Source organism: Rutidosis leptorrhynchoides, chromosome 9 (genome assembly GCF_046630445.1).
Source record: "Rutidosis leptorrhynchoides isolate AG116_Rl617_1_P2 chromosome 9, CSIRO_AGI_Rlap_v1, whole genome shotgun sequence".
Classification (NCBI taxonomy): Eukaryota; Viridiplantae; Streptophyta; class Magnoliopsida; order Asterales; family Asteraceae; genus Rutidosis; species Rutidosis leptorrhynchoides.
The window spans coordinates 331,107,550-331,128,435 of NC_092341.1; the positions used below are offsets into that span (position 1 = coordinate 331,107,550).

A 20,886-nucleotide genomic window follows, 5' to 3' on the forward strand; every position below is an offset into this window, starting at 1 on the left:
CATATTCATGGTTTGTCGAGTAGTCGGTGCCATTTCCTTCAAATAGTCAAATGAAACAAGTTAATCATACAGAATATTAAGAGTAGTCAATAGTATCTCGTAGCATAATATGAACTCATTTATAAAAGCTTTTTCTTCATATTAGCGTTTTATAAGTTTGAATTCGGGTAGTACCTACCCGTTAAGTTCATACTTAGTAGCTAATATACAATTCAACTACTACAATTCTATATGAAAAACTGATTATAATAATATTTCGCGATCAAACTTTTACACAATATTTTACAAACTTACAATACCGCTTATTTTACATATAACATGAAATATAGCACACAATAACTTTGATACAAGATAGTTGTGAAGATAATTCTAGCTAGTACACAAGTCGTTCAGTAAAGGCTATAAAGACACGTAATTCATACGTCCAGAAACAATTCATGCATTCTGGTTTTACTAGGACTACTTCCCATCCTTGGTCTTGTGGAACATAACCGTTATGGCCGTTGATAAGACAGCGTGTTGTAACGTCGTCAAAGGGACGAGGGTTACGTAATGACCAACAGTCTCGTAATAACCTAAAAACCTCATTTCTTACCCCAATTACCGACTCCGTCACTTGTGGGAACGTTTTGTTTAATAGTTTTAGCCTGATGTTCTTGTTCTCACTTTGGTGAGAAGCGAACATTACTAACCCGTAAGCATAACATGCGTCTTTATGTTGCATGTTAGCCGCTTTTTCTAAATCACGAAGTCCTATATTCGGATATATTGAGTCAAAATAATCTCTTAACCCGTTGCGTAAAATAGCATTTGGGTTCCCCGCAATATATGCGTCAAAGTAAACACATCGTAACTTATGGATTTCCCAATGTGATATCCCCCCATCTTTCGAACGAAATCCTTTTATAAACCAAGGCATTCTTTGAACATTCTTCGAATGTCTTACAAACTGATCTCGCCTTAAATAGTTGTGCCGAGGAATTCTGACCGACTCTAGACAAGATTTCATCAATCATGTCTCCGAGTAGGTCTCTTAAAATATTGGGTTGTCTATCCATTTTGTGTTTTTAAACTGTAAAATACACAAGAGTTAGATTCATAAAAAAAATTACTTATTAATACAATCAATTTTTACATATATCATAAAGCATAAGCACACTATATTACATATATTACACCACACGAATACAACTATATTATTCCGACTCGCTCATTTTTTCTTCTTCGGTTTTGGTTCGTTTTGCCAAGTTTCAAGGGATATATGATGTTCCCCTAATACGAGCCGTTGTTTTCCACATTGGTTTAGAAAAACCTGGTGGTTTAGAGGTTCCCGGGTTATTGTCACAACTTAAGAAATACGGGTGTTGACGATACATATAAAGTTCATCGGGTTTGGAATCAAATTTCTCTATTTTTATACCCTTTCCCTTATTGTTCTCTTTTGCCTTATTAAATTGTGTTGGGGTAATTTCTATAACATCATCGGAATCCTTGTCGGGATCCGATTCATCGGAGAATTGGTAATCCTCCCAATACTTTGCTTCCTTGGCGAAAACACCATTGACCATAATTAACTTTGGTCGGTTGGTTGAGGATTTTCTTCTACTTAACCATTTTATTATTTCCCCCCACTGGTTCTATTTCTTCTTCCGGTTCCGATTCTTCTTCCGGTTTCGACTCTTCTTCCGGTTCCTCTTCGGGAACTTGTGAATCAGTCCAATATATATTCGACTCTTCGTTATTATTAGGTGAGTCAATGGGACTTGTGCTAGAGTTAGACATCTATCACACAATATCAAACATGTTAAGAGATTAATATATCACATAATATTCACATGTTAAAAATATATAGTTTCCAACAAAAATGTTAAGCAATCATTTTTAAAGAAAACACGGTCGAAGTCCAGACTCACTAATGCATCCTAACAAACTCGATAAGACACACTAATGCAAATTTTCTGGTTCTCTAAGACCAACGCTCGGATACCAACTGAAATGTCCCGTTCTTATTGATTAAAAATGTTCCATATTAATTGATTTCGTTGCGAGGTTTTGACCTCTATATGAGACATTTTTCAAAGACTGCATTCATTTTTAAAACAAACCATAACCTTTATTTCATAAATAAAGGTTTAAAAAGCTTTACGTAGATTATCAAATAATGATAAAATATCCTGTTTACACACGACCATTACATAATGGTTTACAATACAAATATGTTACATCGAAATCAGTTTCTTGAATGCAGTTTTTACACAATATCATACAAACATGGACTCCAAATCTTGTCCTTATTTTAGTATGCAACAGCGGAAGCTCTTAGTATTCACCTGAGAATAAACATGCTTTAAACGTCAAAAAAAATGTTGGTGAGTTATAGGTTTAACCTATATATATCAAATCGTAACAATAGACCACAAGATTTCATATTTCAATACACATCCCATACATAGAGATAAAAATCATTCACATGGTGAACACCTGGTAACCGACATTAACAAGATGCATATATAAGAATATCCCCATCATTCCGGGACACCCTTCGGATATGATATAAATTTCGAAGTACTAAAGCATCCGGTACTTTGGATGGGGTTTGTTAGGCCCAATAGATCTATCTTTAGGATTCGCGTCAATTAGGTTGTCTGTTCCCTAATTCTTAGATTACCAGACTTAATAAAAAGGGGCATATTCGATTTCGATAATTCAACCATAGAATGTAGTTTCACGTACTTGTGTCTATTTTGTAAATCATTTATAAAACCTTCTTGTATTCTCATCCCAAAAATATTAGATTTTAAAAGTTGGACTATAACACACTTTCACAGATTTTTACTTCGTCGGGAAGTAAGACTTGGCCACTGGTCGATTCACGAACCTATAACAAATATGTACATATATATCAAAGTATATTCAAAATATATTTACAACACTTTTAATATATTTTGATGTTTTAAGTTTATTAAGTCAGCTGTCCTCGTTAGTAACCTACAACTAGTTGTCCAACGTTAGATGTACAGAAAAAATTGATATATATTATCTTGAATCAATCCACGACCCAGTGTATACACGTCTCAGGCTAGATCACAACTCAAAGTATATATATTTTTGGAATCAACCTCAACCCTGTATAGCTAACTCCCACATTACTGCATATAGAGTGTCTATGGTTGTTCCAAATAATATATACACATGGGTCGATATGATATGTCAAAACATTTGCATACGTGTCTATGGTATCTCAAGATTACATAATATATTAGAATACATATATAATACAATATAAGTTAGCTAGGATATGATTAATATAGATTTGTTACCAATTTTCACGTTGCTACAACAAGAAAAATTATCCAATCTTGTTTTACCCATAACTTCTTCATTTTAAATCCGTTTTGAGTGAATCAAATTGCTATGGTTTCATATTGAACTATATTTTATGAATCTAAACAGAAAAAATATAGGTTTATAGTCGGAAATATAAGTTACAAGTCATTTTTGTAAAGGTAGTCATTTCAGTCGAAAGAACGACGTCTAGATGACCATTTTAGAAAACATACTTCCACTTTGAGTTTAATCATGATTTTTGGATATAGTTTCATGTCCATAAAAAATCATTTTCCCAGAAGAACAACTTTTAAATCAAATTTTATCATAGTTTTTAATTAACTAACTCAAAACAGCCCGCGGTGTTACTACGACGGCGTATGTCCAGTTTTACAGTGTTCTTCGTGTTTCCAGGTTTTAAATCATTAAGTTAGCATATCATATAGATATAGAACATGTGTTTAGTTGATTTTAAAAGTCAAGTTAGAAGGATTAACTTTTGTTTGCGAACAAGTTTAGAATTAACTAAACTATGTTCTAGTGATTACAAGTTTAAACCTTAGAATAAGATAGCTTTATATATATGAATAGAATGATGTTATGAACATCATTACTACCTCAAGTTCCTTGGATAAACCTACTGGAAATGAAAAAAATAGATCTAGCTTCAAAGGATCCTTGGATGGCTTGAAAGTTCTTGAAGCAGAATCATGACACGAAAACAATTTCAAGTAAGATTTTCACTCGAAATAAGATTGTTATAGTTATAGAAATTGAATTAAAGTTTGAATATGATTATTACCTTGTATTAGAAAGATAACCTACTGTAAGTAACAAAGGTTTCTTGATCTTGGATGATTACTTGGAATGGATTTAGAAAATTGGAAGTAAACTTGCAATCTTGGAAGTATTCTTGATTTTATGAAACTAGAACTTTTGGAATTTATGAAGAACAATTAGAACTTGAAGATAGAACTTGAGAGAGATCAATTAAATAAGTCATGAATGATTACTCATATTTTTGTAATTTTATGAGATATTTCATGCTAGTTTCCAAATGATGGTTCCCACATGTGTTAGGTGACTCACATGGGCTGCTAAGAGCTGATCATTGGAGTGTATATACCAATAGTACATACATCTAAAAGCTGTGTATTGTACGAGTACGAATACGGGTGCATACGAGTAGAATTGTTGATGAAACTGAACGAGGATGTAATTGTAAGCATTTTTGTTAAGTGGAAGTATTTTTGATAAGTGTCTTGAAGTCTTTCAAAAGTGTATGAATACACATTAAAACACTACATGTATATACATTTTAACTGAGTCGTTAAGTCATCGTTAGTCGTTACATGTAAATGTTGTTTTGAAACCTTTAGGTTAACGATCTTGTTGAATGTTGTTAACCCATTGTTTATTATAACAAATGAGATGTTAACTTGTTATATTATCATGATATTATGATATATAATATATCTTAGTATGATATATATACATTAAATGTCGTTACAACGATAATCGTTACATATATGTCTCGTTTCAAAATCATTAAGTTAGTAGTCTTGTTTTTACATATGTAGTTCATTGTTAATATACTTTATGATATGTTTAATTATCATAATATCATGTTAACTATATATGTATCCATATATATGTCATCATATAGTTTTTACAAGTTTTAACGTTCGTGAATCACCGGTCAACTTGGGTGGTCAATTGTCTATATGAAACCTATTTTAATTAATCAAGTCTTAACAAGTTTGATTGCTTAACATGTTGGAAACACTTAATCATGTAAATAACAATCTCAATTAATATATATAAACATGGAAAAGTTCGGGTCACTACAATCGAGACGTTGAACGACTATGATTGTGAACTACATTATCATCCCGGAAGGACAAATGTTGTAGCTGATGCCTTGAGCCAAAAAGAGAGAATGGTACCTCTTCGTGTCCGTGCCTTGAACATCACCATTCAGACAAATCTCAATAACCAGATCCGCGTAGCCCACGAGGAAGCTCTCAAGGAGGAGAATATTTCTCAAGAGCACTTGAACATTCCCGTTTCTCGATTTGAGGTCAAGGAGACTGGACTCCGATACTTTGCTGGAAGAATTTGGGTCAGTAAATATGGAGATTTACGGAGCCTTATTCTAGATGAAGCCCACAAGTCAAGGTATTCAATTCATCCAGGAGCTGGTAAGATGTACCACGACCTCAAGGTTCAATATTGGTGGCCGAACCTGAAGAAGGATGTTGCGACTTACGTTGGAAAGTGTTTGACTTGTTCCAAGATCAAATCCAAACATCAGAAGCCGTATGGATTACTCCAACAACCTGAAATCCCGTAATGGAAGTGGGAAGGAATAACAATGGATTTCATCACGAAGCTACCGAAGACGGTAGGAGGTTATGATACCATCTGGGTTATCGTTGACCGTCTTACCAAATCTGCTCACTTCCTAGCCATGAAGGAAACTGATACGATGGAAAGACTGGCGCAGCTATACATAAAGGAAGTTGTATCTCGCCATGGTGTACCCTTATCGGTATCTCAGATCGTGATACCCATTTTGCTTCTAGATTTTGGCGTTCTTTGCAAGGATCCTTGGGAACACGTCTCGACATGAGTACCGCATATCACCCACAAACTGACGGACAAAGCGAATGAACAATTCAGACTTTGGAGGACATGTTGCGTGCTTGCGTTATTGATTTCGGAAAAGCTTGGGAAAAGCATTTGCCGCTAGCCGAATTTTCTTACAACAATAGCTATCATTCGAGTATTAATGCCACACCTTTCGAAGCATTGTATGGCTGCAAGTGTCGTTCTCCTATTTGTTAGGCCAAAGTAGGTAAGAAGCAAATCACCGGACCCGAGTTAGTCCATGAGACAACGAAGAAGATTGTTCAAATTCAAGCGAGGCTCAAGACGGCCCGTGATAGTCAGAAGAGTTATGCCGACCTTAAATGCGGGGATCACGAATTTCAAATCGGCGACCGCGTTATGTTGAAAGTCGCAACTTGGAAAGGTGTAATCCGTTTCGAAAAGCGTGGGAAGTTGAACCCGCGATACATTGGTACTTTTGAAGTTTTGGAACGTTTTGGGCCCATTGCTTACCGTTTGGATCTTTTGACTCAATTGAGCTCCGTTCATCCTACCTTCCATGTATCGAATCTGAAGAAGTGTCTTGCGAAACCAGAACTTGTCATACCACTTGAGGAGCTTATGATTGATGACAAACTTCATTTTGTGGAAGAACCTGTTGAAATTATGGACCGTAAGGTCAAGACCTTGAAACGCAACAAGATTCCGATCATCCGAGTACGATGGAATGCAAAACGAGGACCTGAGTTTACTTGGGAATGAGAGGATCAAATGAAACAGAAGTATCCTCACCTCTTCCTGACTTTACCGTCTACCTCAACCTAAAATTTCAGGATGAAATTTTCATTAACAGGTGGGTAATCTAACGACCTGACTTTTTCGACTTGCTTTTGTGCTTTGTATTTTCGTGAAACTGCGTATTTGTGCGTACTGAGCTATATTATACTCTGGGGACTCCCTACATGTTGATTACATTCGTTTATATGTTAAAACGTATCGTTAAGTACGTAGGATACTTAACTTAACCCTCGGAAGCCTTTATGACCGTTAGTGTCACTTGACGTTTTTAACGAACTGCGTACTGCGTACACGTTTAACTTTTATCGTAATCGGAATATTATGACTATGAAATACTAATTGTTATTTTATAATAACAATTACTTGGATTTTTGGATGCTTAATTACGCTTAGTAATTTACTAGAGCACACTAGTTAGTCTTGTTGGACCTTAGCCCACCCTACACTAGTTAGTGGACTATTTAATTAGCCCAATTATAAGTAACTAGTGACCCATTAATATGTAAGACAAATATCCATTTATTAGAGGGAACATACTAGCTTTTTTATCAAGTATTATCCTTAATGTTGCATGGGATCCTAACATAAGCACCAACTTTAGACAATCATTAACCAAAAAGCAAAAAGTTGTCCCCCTTGTCCCCCATGTAAACCCACGGCCAACCCACCCCCTCCCTCACCTCACCACACCACCTATAAATACAAGCCTTATTCCATTCATTTTACACTTGCTTTCATTTGTAATTTACACACACTTACTCTCTAATTCTTTCTCTATTTCTTTCTCTCTCTAAAAAGTGTAAGTATTGATTTTTCTTCTTCTTCTTCCTCTCTCTCTCACGAAATCATCATCATCATCATCATCATGGGTCTAGCTTTTTAGCTTTTGATCTTGATTACATCTTGTAGATTCAAACATGGATTTGAATCCTTCAAGAACATGGAAGATTCAAGCTTTCTAGCTTTGAATCTTCACCTACTTTGTAGATCTAAATCTTTTAGCTTTAATCTTGTTATTTTGTTATAAAGATTCAAACTTGTGTTTGTAATCTTCGTGTATCTTAAAGATCCAAGCTTTATACTTCAAGATCTTCAAGGAAACTAAAGATCCAAGCTTTTTAGCTTAGGGTCTCATTATTATGTTAAAGATCTTAGCTTTTTAGCTTATGGTCTCATTACTTTCATTATTTTGTTAAAGATCTTAGCTTTATAGCTTATGGTCTCATTAATCTTGTAAAGGTTCAAGCTTTCTAGCTTTGTAATCTTATAACTTGTGTGAAAAGGTGATAATGCTAAAAACGAACATATATTTCATAGCATTATTCCCCAAGAAAGATAAGCTTTTAGTTGCAATTGTTCTATTTACAAGTGATATTCGTTTAAATATTAAAAGGTGAAGACAAAAGATAGATTCGACGAATTAAAGACGCAAAGGTCCAAAAAGCTCAAAAGTACAAAATACAATCAAAGAGGTTCCAATTATTGATAAGAAACGTCTCGAAATTACAAGAGTACAAGATTCAAAACGCAAAGTACAAGATATTAAATTGCACGCAAGGACGTTCGAAAATCCGGAACCGGGACCAGAGTCAACTCTCAACGCTCGACGCAACGGACTAAAAATTACAAGTTAACTAAGTATATAAATATAATATAATATATAATTAATTCTTAAAATTAATATATATATTATAATATATTTATAAAACGTCGGCAAATTAAAAGACAAACCTTTGTGAGCTGGAATTACGAACTCCGCGAGTTGCGGAGTATGGAGGCCAAAAATGCCGCAACTCGCGGAGCAGCCAAATACGAAAATCCCTATAAAACCCAACGAATTCTGATCATTTTGATCATCCAATATATATCCATCCATCTATCTATACGTAAATACATATATATATATATATATAATTTATATTTTAATTTTAATTTTAATTTTAAATCCTAATAATAAGGGTATGTTAGCGAATGTTGTAAGGGTGTAAGTCGAAATTCTGTCCGTGTAACGCTACGCTATTTTTAATCATTGTAAGTTATGTTCAACCTTTTTAATTTAATGTCTCGTAGCTAAGTTATTATTATGCTTATTTAAAACGAAGTAATCATGATGTTGGGCTAATTAATAAAATTGGGTAATTGGGCTTTGTACCATAATTGGGGTTTGGACAAAAGAACGACACTTGTGGAAATTAGACTATGGGCTATTAATGGGCTTTATATTTGTTTAACTAAATGATAGTTTGTTAATTTTAATATAAAGATTTACAATTGGACGTACCTATAAATAACCACATACACTCGATCGAACACGATGGGCGGGGTATTTATATGTACGAATAATCGTTCATTTAACCGGACACGGGAATGGATTAATAGCCACTAGAATTATTAAAACAGGGATGAAATTATGTACAAGGACACTTGGCATAATTGTTAACAAAGTATTAAAACCTTGGGTTACACTCAGTCGACATCCTGGTGTAATTATTAAACAAAGTAATAAAACCTTGTTACAGTTTAAGTCCCCAATTAGTTGAAATATTTGACTTCGGGTATAAGGATAATTTGACGAGGACATTCGCACTTTATATTTATGACTGATGGACTGTTATGGACGAAAACCAGACGGACATATTAAATAATCCAGGACAAAGGACAATTAACCCATGGGCATAAAACTAAAATCAACACGTCAAACATCATGATTACGGAAGTTTAAATAAGCATAATTCTTTTATTTCATATTTAATTTCCTTTATTTTATATTTAATTGCACTTCTAATTATCGCATTTTTATTGTTATTGTATTTAATTGCACTTTTAATTATCGTACTTTTTAATTATCGCAAGTTTATTTTATCGCACTTTCATTTATCGCAATTTCATTATCGTTATTTACTTTACGCTTTAAATTAAGTCTTGTATTTATTTATTATTTTACATTTGGTTTTAACTGCGACTAAAGTTTTAAAATCGACAAACCGGTCATTAAACGGTAAAAACCCCCCTTTATAATAATAATATTACTTATATATATATATATATATATTTGTATTTTTATAAAACTAAACTAATATAGCGTTAAGCTTTGTTTAAAGATTTTCCCTGTGGAACGAACTGGACTTACTAAAAACTACACTACCGTACGATTAGATACACTGCCTATAAGTGTTGTAGCAAGGTTTAAGTATATCCATTCTATAAATAAATAAATATCTTGTGTAAAATTGTATCGTATTTAATAGTATTTCCTTGCAAAATATAAAGCTATTTTATATACACCTCGCACGACATCAAAAGGATCCAAGCTCTCTAGCTTAGGGTTCCATCACTTTATTTGATTTAGATTACATTCATACTTGTTTGATTGAAGTAAAGTTTATAGCTTTCATTGTAAATAGAACTTGTAATTGTGTTAAGACTAAGGATATGATGTAACCTTGGTTCATCATCCATTTAAAACTCTTAAATGAGTTGTGTTCTTACTTGGTCTTAACATATTGTGTGTTGATGGTAGAATATTGGTCAAGGTGATGCTAACCCATCAATGAGTTGTACACTTGAAGCTACAAGCATCAAGGATGAGAACCGTGATGAGCATCAAGCACCAAGAACCCCACCGGAGTACTTGTTTACTGTTTTTTGGGATTTGATAAGATTTCTGGACTTCTGGAAAATTGATTTTCTGTTATTTCGTTTCGAGTAGATGACTTTTCGTTTAGGCCTCATCTTAATCTGATATACGGTTTAGGATTTATAGCCCTACGAAAGTCACTACGTCGTTGTAACGTTGTGCTGAAATTTCTGACCTACTCGCACTTAAACCGTCGCCACGGTCAAACGAAGACGAGTTAGGTTCTGAAAATTGGTCAGCGGTTAGAGGACTCATATACGGAGCCATAACCATTGACTACGCATCTTTTCGTTTTGTGTAGAGGTCGTAGCAGCTGACCGAAGTCAGCCTATTGTTTCAATCTCTATTCTTGTCAAACTTACTTAGCTTTTATGATGATGAATGATGATGATGATGACACTTAGACTTAATTTATTCACTTTTAACCTATTGGGACAACATACTGATCTAGTGACCTTTGACTTTGGTTGACGACCTTTCAGACCGACTTACTACCTGCATACGTTTCGTATCGACTTTTACAGCTTATTCACTGTGAGTTATAGCTTCTCTTTTTACTTATACTATTTTTGGGACTGAGAATACATGCGCTTTTTATGTTTTACTTACCTGACACGAGTACTTAAACTTTACATATGTGTGGGTTATATAACGGCATAAACATTCCCCTTAGCATGGTAACGTTTAATCATTGGTTTTGAACCGGTGAACGCGAATATTAGATATGGATCCATAGGGTTTGACATCCCCACTCGGGCTAGTCGCGCTAGCATTTAACGGGTGTTTGATACTTCGAGGACATACGCACTCGCCAAGTGTACTTTTAGGGGGTATTATTATTACGTTAAGTTAGTTACCGGGTGCCCACGGATAAGCATATACTTTTCATACTGTTTTGAATACGATAACTCGTGGTCTACATTACTTTACTGTTTACAAACTATAGCTCACCAACATTCGTGTTAACTTTTAAGCGTATATTTCTCAGGTGCTTAGACGATGTTGCTTCCGCTGTTAGACTTGCTATCTTGGTGTTTTAGACTTGCTGTTATGGACCTGCTGAGTTAGATTTTCACTGCATTACTTAGAGATGTCTCAATCATGGAACTTTTATCTTGCATTTGTAACTTATGTTATTTTCAAATAATGACTTTCACGTTATCTTTTGTAAATGCTATCTTTTTATAAATGCAAAACTGGTTTTCAAACAGCATGTAGTAATTGACCGTGTAAAGATCCTGTTGTTGACGAATCGTACACGATGGTTTTGTACGGGGCGTCACACCCTTCTTCATGGAGGTTCTTCACCATTATTCAATTGGTATACCCAACTGCAACCTTATGGTGCCAATTGCATTTCTATTTTTGAAATGTGGTGTCGTGCCAATGATCGCTGATAGTGCTCCAAATGAACATATATTTAGGCACAATATTCTTCCAATATGTAAAGTTTTCAGTTGCAATTGTTCTATTTTCAAGTAATATTCGTTTAAATAAATAAGTGCGAAGACAAAAGAATAAAACGAAGATTTGAAGACGCAAATGACCAAAAAGCTCAAACGTACAAGTTACAATCCAAGTGGTTCAAATTATTGATGAGAAACGTCTAAAAATTAAAAGAGTACAAGCCGCGAAACGCAAAGTACAAGATATTAAATCGTACGAAAAGACGTTCGAAAATCTGAAACCGGGACCTGAGTCGACTATCAACGTGCGACGCAACGGACCTAAAATTACAAATTAACTATGCACATAAATATAATATTATATAATTAATTCTATAAAATTATATATATTATATTTATATATTAAAAACCGTCGGCAAGCTAAACAGTGAAGTACAGTTAAACGTGGGCCTATAAAAGGCCGCGCATTCTGCTCGATGATAACACACCCCGTTTCTTTCTTTTCTATATACGTATATATATATATATATATATATATATATATATATATATATATATATATATAATTTTAATTTTAATTTTAATTTAAGTTTAATAATAATAAGGTTATAGTGGCGAATGTTTTAAGTTTGTAAGTCGAAACTCTGTCCGTGTAACGCTACGCGATTAACACTCATTGTAAGTTATGTTCAACCTTTTTAAATTAATGTCTCGTAGCTAAGTTATTATTATGCTTATTTAAATCGAAGTAATAATGATGTTGGACTAAATATTAAATACGGGGTTATTGGGCTTTGTACCATAATTGGGGTTTGGACAAAAGACCGACACTTGTGAAAATTGGACTATGGGCTATTAATGGGCTTTATATTTTTTTAACTGAATGATAGTTCGTTAATTTAATATAGAGATTTACAATTTGACGTATCTATAAATAACCATATACACTCGATCGGACACGATGGGGGGATATTTATAAATACTAATAATAGTAAATTTTACCGGACACGGGAATGGATTAATAGTCAATGAACTCATTAAAACAGGGGTGAATTATGTACAAGGACACTTGGCGTAATTGTTAACAAAGTATTAAAACCTTGGGTTACACGCAGTCGATATCCTGGTGTAATTATTAAACAAAGTATTAAGACCTTGTTACAGTTTAAGTCCCCAATTAGTTGGAATATTTGACTTCGGGTATAAGGATAATTTGACGAGGACACTCGCACTTTATATTTATGACTGATGGACTGTTATGGACAAAAACCATATGGACATATTGAATAATCCAGGATAAAGGACAATTAACCCATGGTAATAAATTAAAATCAACACGTTGAACATCATGATTATGGAAGTTTAAATAAGCATAATTCCTTTATTTTATATCTTATCACACTTTTAATTATCGTATTTTTTAATTATCGCAATTTCAATTATCGTACTTTTAATTATCGCAATTTTATTTATCGTCATTTTATTTATCACACTTTAAATTATCGCACTTTTATTATCGTCATTTACTTTACGCTTTAAATTAAGTTATTTGTATATTTAATATTTTACATTAGGTTTTAATTGTGACTAAAGTTTTAAAATCCACAAACCGGTTATTAAACGGTAAAATCCCTTTTTTATAAAAATAATACTACTTATATATATATATATATATATATATATATATATATATATATATATATACAACTATAGTTTAAAAATATAGTGTTAAACTTGGCTAGCTCCCTGCGGAATGAACCGGACTTACTAAAAACTACACTACTGTATTATTAGGTACACTGCCTATAGTATTGTAGCAAGGTTTAGGTATATCCACTCTATAAATAAATAAATAACTTGTGTAAAATTGTATCGTATTTAATAGTATTTTGTAGTAAAAATATAACTATTTCGTACCCCTCTACTTTAACATCAGTCGCAAACCTTCTTTATCCATTTTTATCAACCTGTTTCGTGCCTCAATGAGTGATGAGATTTGGTATTCTTTTGACAATGTCGCCAAGTTTTGTGTTACCCCAAAACAGGGCGTGAAGGGAATGTGGAAAAAATCATTTTTCTTTGTTAAAGCTATTTGTATTTCTGAAGATTACAATAGCATTCTTGTCTGGAATTCTGGCAAAAAGAGGGAGAAAAATAAACCTCTGCCGATTCTTCCTGAGGAAGATAAATTTTACAAGTCTTGCCTTAATCTCCTTCTCCCATCTCGTGTTTATCCGAATGTCCCCCTAGTTCTTGGCTGCATTTCAACCCACTGGACGCGTTCTGATAAGCGTCCTGTCATTATTAGAAATGAGAAGGGTATATCCCTCTTTTATTTGTATTACCTTGGGCGTATATTTAATTCCTTTACTCTTACAATTCTATCTTGTCTTGTATTTGTAGAAATGGATTTGAATGAGTTTATGCTGTTGAAGGCGTCCGATAATGTTGTTTTTGGTCAAAAAGAGCTGCACGATACTGATCCCAATGTTCAACCTGAGATTATTAAGGTTCCCACTATTCCAGCTGCCCCTGCAACTTCGAAGAGCAGAACAACCAACCTGCGTCAAGAAAAAGAAACTGATGTCTCTTCTTTTGTTGGAATTCAGCAGTCTCCTGTGGTGGAGACATCTAAAGCGGCCGGGAAAAGGCCAATTATTGGTAAGAACTTGTTATGCACCCTTTAGCATTAATTCTGCATATAAAGTTATTTTATTATACTTTTTTAAATGTTGCTTTCGATTTTTGCAGACCTTAGCGAGCCGGTTGAAATTGATCAGGAAGTTGAATCTGACAATTGTGGTGTTGCTCCAGATACCCAGGCATCTCAGACACGAGTGAATACTGCCCAAATTCTCCTGTCTGCCGTCAATCAATTGGTGATCCCAATCTTTCCCACAAGCTCTCACAATTTCAAAGGCGCACCAATTTGTATGCGGATGCTCCTTTGTTGGACACCAGTCGCAACAAGCGTGCCCGACTCAACATTCCGACTAGCTTTTCTTTGTCCCCTGACATGAATATGGATTATTTTGACGAGTTTTTTAAGATATCCGTTCCCACTTTTACTCAGCAGTTCTCGCATCTTGGTGCATGTGCTCCTTCCAATCTTACTGCAAAGTTTGAGCATCTCTCTCCTGAGCAAGATCTTTTCATTGATACGCAGGATACGATGTTCAATTTTGCCAAAGATATTAGTCGCTTGAAGCAAAAATCCAATTCCATAATTCTTGGTCATAAACATCTGTCGTGTGAGCAAAGGGAGTTTGCCAAGCTTGATGCTGAGAAGCAACAGATATTTGAACAACTTCATCAGGAGGTTGCAGCTCGTTTGAAGGTGGATGATAAGAATACTCATCTCGAGGGTGAGTGCCGGCGTCTAATGAATGAAATTAAGCGTTCGAAAACTGTTCGAGCTGATCTTGAGGCTCAAGTGAATCATCTGTCGTTACTACTTGGTACTGCATCATCTGAAAACTCCCAGCTTAAAAAGCATTTTAACGAGCTGGACGCGAAGCACCACGTGATAATCTTAAGGTTAAATGCTCAAGCCTCCAATCTGAATATTCGATTTTAACATCTGGTCTTCCTGAAATTGCTAAGCATATCATGGCCTGCCCGAGTGTTCGCGTTCCTTTTGGTCAAGCCATACTAGCTGCACGTGCGTATGAGCGATCCCTTTTCTGGGATGTTGTGAAATCAAACCTTTCTGTACCGGACATTATTCCGGTATCTATTTTGAATGAGCTTGTGAAAGATGCCGTTGGGAAATGCAGTGAGGCATGTGCGGCTTTAGCCAATTTGAGAATTCCTCGTTTAGAGGAATTAGCTGAGAATGGGGACTTTCGTCCCGCCTGGTGGTTGATGACATGCTTGCTTAGGCTTGCATGTGGCTTGAATTTGAGGGACATTGTTTGTTCGCTTCCAGGTTGTTTTAGTCAGTGAAGGATGTGCCCAGCAGTTTGAGGGTTTCACATCCCTATATCTATATTTATGTATTTCTATTTTAAAGCAGAGTATGAGTCTGATCGCTACGTGCGAGGATGGTATATTCTCCTTAGTGTAGGGCACCATTCCAATTAAGCCACCCCTAGTATATTATTATGTTTGTAGGAAATAATTATCTTAAACGATATGCGTAAGAGTAGTATTTCGTCTTTTTAGGTATTTGCCTTTTCTTATATGTCGTTGCAGTATAAGATATTTTCCTTTGTTAAAGGCGTTTGAATTAAGTACTCTTGCGTTTTAGCAATGGCCGTATGTAACATTTCCTTCTAGATATTTTATTATATTTATGCTACATGCCTTCATACTTATTTCAAATTCATAAGCGGTTTTTGTTTAAATATTTGCACTTGTATGCGCATTATAACATACGAATAAATGTTATTTGCATATGACGGGAGCGACCCTTCTATATACATATAATCTTTTTATTCTTGCATCTTAGCAAAGCAAACCAATGCTTATACATATTATACTCTTGAGATTAAAAATTGTTTGTACGCATTGATAATCCAATATCGAATCCGTCTATATTAAAAATTATTATTTTTCTATCTTTGTTTTTCGACGCTTATTTTCGACCTTTTATTTTCCGACGCACTCTTTTTCCTTCTTATTTCTCGACGCTCTAGTTTTTAGGACATAGAATTTTCTATTTCTTCTCTAAAATTTCTTTAAACTTCGACGAAAAATTATTTTAAGTGGTTAAATTGATAGACATCCAAAATTTTCTGGTTCATAGTAATAGTTGGATTTGTTGGTGGTGAGTTGTGGGCTTCCGATTTAAAGGGTCCTGGCTACCTGCTGCATCTATTGACTATTCAAAATGTGGGCAAAATCAGAAAAGTCTATTAATTAGATAACTTATATAATTTTTATTTTTATAACTAATAGGATATTCAGTGAATGCACCGAGCAAAACGTTCACCACCTTTCATACGTTCACCACATGTAACTCGATCAAGACATCTACCCAATATTGTATCCGTTGATTTTTCTTTAGAATCATCATCAAGTCGAACAAGTACTCCAATTCAAATTTCCGATAATCCATCTTTTGAATCCGACTTCACAATTGAGAACCCGGAGGATATTCAAGGACAATTCCAAGATCTTGAACCACTAATTATTCCTCATAAACCACAAACCGTTAAATCGGAATCCTCTAGTGATTCGTATTCAACAAATTCAATTATGGAAGTAACGGAACCTCTAAGTATGGAAGACCGAATGAGAGCTACACGCACTGGCGAAGGTCACGCCATTATTAAGCCAGATGTTAATGCACCAGATTATGAAATCAAAGGACTAATCCTACACATGGTAACTAATCAATGCCAATATAGTGGTACGCCAAAAGAAGACCCAAACGAACATCTTCGAACCTTTAATAGGATCTGTACTCTATTTAAAATCAGAGAAGTTGAGGATGAACAGATCTATCTCATGTTATTTCCCTGGACTTTAAAGGGAGAAGCCAAAGATTGGTTAGAATCATTACCCGAAGGAGCGATTGATACATGGGATGTTTTAGTTGAAAATTTTCTTAAACAATTCTTTCCGGCATCTAAGGCCGTGAGACTTCAAGGAGAAATTATTACGTTTACACAAAAGCCAAATGAAACTCTATATGAGGCGTGGACAAGATTTGGAAAGTTGTTGAGAGGATGTCCTCAACATGGTTTAGACACTTATCAAATAGTACAAATATTCTATCAAGGATGCGATATTACTACACAAAAAAACATCGATATAGCAGCTGGTGGTTCCATTATGAAGAAAACCACAACCGAAGCTCACAAAATTATTGATAACACAGCCTCCCACTCACATGAGTGGCACCAAGAAAAAGATATTTTTCGTTCATCTAAAGCGGCTAGAGCCGATTCTAGCCATGACTTTGATTCCGTTTCCGCAAAAATAGATGCTTTCGAGAGACGAATGGAAAAGATGACTAAAGATATTCATGAAATTCCAATCAGTTGTGAGCAATGCGGTCGACCACACTTAATGAAAGATTGTCACATTGAGCAAAGATGGAACAATGTGAGAATGTTTCCTACATAAACCAAAGGCCGGGAAATAATTATCAAAATAATTATCAACCGCCAAGGCCAAACTTTAATCGAAATCAAAACATTTTTTACAATCCAAATGGACCCAACAATAACTTGTACAACCAACAAGGTCTGAATAACCAACCAACTTAAAACAACACTTTCAATCAATAAAGACCAGGCTTGTATAAACCATCACAACAAACCGAAGAGAAAAAGCCAAATCTAGAAGAAATGATGGTAAAGCTATTGGAATCTCAAACACAATTTATTACATCTCAAACCCAAATGAATGAGAGGTTTGATCAGTCATTAAGAACTCAACAAGCTTCCATTTTAAATCTAGAAAAACACGTAGGTAATCTTGCTAGCATGATGAGTGAGAGGGAACAAGGAAAGCTACCGAGTAATACTGAAGTAAATCCTCGGAATGAGAATGTTAATATGGTGTCAACAAATTCTGAAAAACCAACACCAGAAGATGGGAAGGTTTTAGATGTGAGTAACAATGAAGAAGTTACGCCACCACCACTACCCAAGTATGTAAAGCCAGTGGTGGCACCATACAGACCACTCATCTCGTTTTAAAGAAAAAGGAGTTGAGTATGAGCAAGTAATAGGTAATAAAGTTTGTGATACCTCTGGAAAGAAGAAGAAGAATAAGAAAGTGCAAGAAACAAAGACCGTAAAAGTAAACCCGGTGAAGACAGTTCCACTGAAACCTCCACCTAGGTTGGGTGATCCGGGTGAATTTATTGTTCCTTGTCTACTTAGTGATTGTGTCATGTATGATGCACTAGCAGATTTAGGTGCGAGTGTGAGTGTTATGCCTCTTTCATTATATAAGAGATTATGTGTAGGTTAGTTAAGTCCAACGAAAATGAGTGTTCTACTCTTTGATCAAACCATTAGGCACCCAGTTAGAATTGCTGACAACCTACCCGTTCAAGTGGGTAATTTAACCTTTTTAGTCAAATTTATTGTCATTGACATAGAAGAGGACTCAATCATTCCTCTAATTTTAGGTCGACCATTCTTAGAGTCCACCGGAGCGTTATTTGATGTAAGAAAGGATAGAATGGCACTTAGTGATGGTGACAAATCGGTCACCTTTGTGATTCGAAAGTATAAATATCCACCAACCAAAATCGTTGAACCAATAAAAATGATTGGTGAGAAGCATATTGTTTTACCAACTTCAACGGTAGTGCTTAACAATAATAAAACGCCTAAGTGTAGGGAAGATGAAGTAACACCTAATGATGACCTGATAACAAAGAACCCCATTGTTGATACGAAATTAAATGACCCCGTTATTAACAGTTCAATGAAGAAACTTATTAAACGGATTCGCGATGCTAGAACCAAGGGGAACTTTAAGTTATGTAACTGGTTAGTATCCAATCTATCGCCGAAAAGGCGAAACTAGTTGAATTTGTGGATATTGCACAGGAATCCAACCAATGGCTTAAAGCCAAAGTCACATATATACAAGTTGATTATGGTCCAAAAGAAATTGACAATGAAGTTAATCACAATTTCGACACCACAGCTACCTATGTGTGGGGAGATTCAAATGTTCTAAGAAATAATGCTGTCTAGAGTTATTTGTTCTGTTCTCATGTAGTTCCGAGAATTGAATCCGATTGGTCTTTTCTACTAGCAGACACTAAAGAACTAGTTTTCTTCCCCCATTCTGAATTTTTTTTGTTGAAGGAAATTAATATGCATTTTAAAATTAAGTTTTGTGTGAAAATTTTTTTTACTTTATTTCACTAAGTTTAAAAAATGATTTCTAAAATTTGTCGTGAGTTAAAGACTAGGTCATGGAACTGAAATTGCTTTACCCAAGGACGGGGTGAAAAATTTTGTTATCATTATTTTAATATTATTGATCCAAAGTATGCCAAAAATATTATATGAACGTGAGGTTATATACCCAACTTCAAAAAATATATATATATATATATATATATATATATATATATATATATATATATATATATATATATATATATATATATATATATATATATATATATATATATATATATATATATATATGTTTGTATTTTATATATGTACAAAATAAGGTAAAGCATAACACTTTCAAAGACTGACATTAAGTTCAGCAAAAGCTACTAATTTTAACGACAAGACGTAAAATATCAAAGTGATATAAAACAATATGTTTGCAAACTCGGTATTTTTAATAATTTTTCTACACTAATCACCCTCATGAATTTAAATTTTTACTGATTTCTTGCAAATGAGGGCATTGCAAGATCTCAAGTGTGGGGAAGGGTTATAAATTCTCTCGGGTTTACACTTAGTTTAATTGCCAAATTTTGTGAAAATTTGAAAAATTTTCAACTAAATGAATTCAAAATCATGTTTATATATATTTATGAACGATAAAACTAGGTTATAATACCGAAATTATTGTTACCTCGGAGAGAACATAAATGGAAAAACAACCCAAAACGCTTGAATTCATTTAAAATGGAATAGAAGAGAATAAAAAGGAAAAGAAAAGAATAAATAAAAGCTAAGTGTGGGAAGAATTTACCAAGTTCTTCAAAACATATATCACATATTGGTACAAGATTATTGCAGGTACTTTTGCTTTGGACTAAACTAATCAGTTTTACCCGATTTACTGTAATATATTTGAAAGAAAGATGGATCTACACGATGAATCAATTCCATCATTAAAAGGAAGTAAAGTCTTCCAAAAAAGACACGCGCTTCTTGATTTAGGTCAGGAAGTTGTCGTCCAGACCAGCTGTAGGTTGACAAAAAATCTAGAAAAGTCATATCTAAAATTAGCAGGAAATCCACGGACCTCAGCATCAAATAAGGTTGCCATGTGGTCAGACTTATTCTAACCATGAGATGATCTGTCTCGTTAAATGGGAAGGGCGCCGTGCAAATTAGCTTGATAAGACTAATGAATCAGACCCCCAGAAAAGGATAATCTCCTTAAAGATTAAAAATCAGCATTTAAGCCTGATATTACTCAATCCTTGAGATTGACTTTAAAGAT

General features: G+C 34.4%; 1 non-coding gene across 1 annotated transcript; it reads right to left on the bottom strand.

Moving 5' to 3' along the window:
- Positions 1-17,361: 17,361 nt before the first annotated feature.
- On the bottom strand, positions 17,362-17,468 carry LOC139869481 (small nucleolar RNA R71). The gene has a single exon (XR_011766089.1). It is a non-coding gene; the product is annotated as a small nucleolar RNA R71 (small nucleolar RNA).
- Positions 17,469-20,886: the final 3,418 nt, after the last annotated feature.